Source organism: Vanellus vanellus (assembly GCF_965231255.1).
Source record: "Vanellus vanellus genome assembly, chromosome: 1".
NCBI lineage: Eukaryota > Metazoa > Chordata > Aves > Charadriiformes > Charadriidae > Vanellus > Vanellus vanellus.
The window spans coordinates 91,117,577-91,119,871 of NC_138905.1; positions in this window are offsets into that span (position 1 = coordinate 91,117,577).

The window sequence follows — 2,295 nt, forward strand, 5'->3', positions numbered from 1 at the left end:
TTGTAGAGGGTGATAAGATCTTCCCTCAGCCTTCTCTTCTCCAGGCTAAACAATCCCAGTTCCCTCAGTCCTTCCTCATAAGATTTGTCCTTCAGACCGCTCACCAGCTTTGTAGCCCTTCTCTGGACACGCTCCAGCACCTCAATGTCCTTCTTGTAGTGAGGGGCCCAAAACTGAACACAGTACTCGAGGTGGGGCCTCACCAGTGCCAAGTACAGGGGGATGATCACTTCCGTAGTCCTGCTCACCACACCATTCCTGATACAGGCTAGGATGCTGTTGGCCTTCTTGGCCACCTGGGCACACTGCCGGCTCATATTCAACCAGCTGTCCACCGGCACCCCCAGGTCCTTTTCTGCTGGGCAGCTTTCAAGCCACTCTGCCCCAATCCTGTAGTGCTGCATGGGGTTGGTGGGACACAAGTGCAGGACCCAGCACTTGGCTTTTTTGAACCTCATACCATTGGCCTCAGCCCATAGGTCCAGCCTGTCCAGATCTGTCTGCAGAGCCATCCTACCCTCAAGCAGATCAACACACCCGCCTAGCTCAGCGTCATCTGCAAACTTACTGAGGGTGCACTCGATCCCCTCATCCAGGTCATTGATAAAGATATTGAAGAGAACCGGCCCCAGCACCGAGCCGTGGGGGACACCACTTATGACTGGACACCAACTGGATTTAACTCCATTCACCACCACTCTCTGGGCACAGCCATCCAGCCAGTTTTTTTACTCAGTGAAGAGTACACCTGTCCAGACCATGAGCAGCCAGTTTCTCCAGGAGAATGCTGTGGGAAACGGTGCCAAAAGCTTTGCAAAAATCCAGGTAGATAACATCCACAGTCCCTTCCTTATTCAGGCAAGGATGTTAAAGCAGATGCAGTGACGTGAAGCTTTCCTTTAACGTGAACCAGTGCTTGCTCCAGGCTTTGCTTCAGAAGAATTTTCAGGAGACCACAACTAGACTGGTGAGTGACAACACAAAATGCAAGAGATGCTCCTGGACTGGTATGAGATGTCCAGGTGAGATATTACTCCAGATCAGCAAGCATAGCCAAGAAGTGCTCCTGCAGGACCTGGCTGGAAAGGAGCCTCAGCTACGCTACAGCATGATGACAGACAGCCTAGCAAGGACCTGTGTGAACCCACAGGGCACAGGTTCAGCTCTGGTGCAGGTGCTCAAAAGGTGGGGGATGTCCATTTTCCATTAGCTCAACAAGGCTATCAGCAACCTTACTACACCTTAAAAGTGACTACATTTTGAGGAGGCAGCTGAACCTTCAAGGATCCTCCTCACCTACATCTTTTATTCTAGCGAAGCCCACTGCTAAAGCTGTTTAAAGTTGAAATGCCAGGGGGAAGAAGTTTTTTAGACTGCATCAGACAAGCAATGCTGATTTTGCAACTTCATTGCAGTGGGACTCTGAGGAAGGCCCAGGCACTGATCAAAAAGTTCAAGCACATGTCATGCCTGGGTGGAACAAGTGTCATTTCTGCATCACTGCTCTATCATCATCATATCCAGTAAAATTCATCCCACTTTCTTCCTTCCTCCTTTAGTGCAACTCATGTCTCCTTCACAGCTAGGATTTCAGAAGTGAGCCCTACAAGCATTGAACAGTAAATCAGAACATATGGAAAATGACTAGATAGTCAAGAGGGAAGCAACATGACCAACTGCAGCCCACAGAGCCAACAGAGTCCAGGCAACAGTGATGCTTTCCTCAAAAGTAGATGATGTATGACCCTGTACCCACGATCAGCCTCTGCTTGCGCTCACTGATACTGGCTTGTGCCTGCCATGAAGGGAGAAGTGCCATGCTGGAACAGGTGTGTGCACACAAAGGACACTAGGAAACACTATCCCTTGCTTGGCAAAGCAAGCAGGAAAATCAGTGTCAGAATTTTGAGAACGAGGATGTTTAGATCCAAGTGCCATTCAGTGGAAGCCTGTTCTCATTCTAAACCCAGCAAGCAAAGCAGGCTAAGCAGACATCCAGCCACCGGCTCCTCTCTCCACTCAATGCTACCTTTGCAGAAAGTAGCCAAGATGCATAGTAAGAGGCCAGCAAGCTTCCTGAGCTTGAAAGCATTTTGTCATGTTAGGCACTGAGCTACAGTGGGATGCACCAGGGCTTTTAAAAACTGCATATGCTGTTGTCTCCAGGTCAAGCAGCTCTCCTTCACTGCTACAAAAATGGGAAGCCAGGGGTTAACTTCCACTGCCTGCTGAGGGTGTGGTGGGTTACCCTGAACCAGGTTTTTGCCTTGAGAAAAACATCCACTGAAGACTATG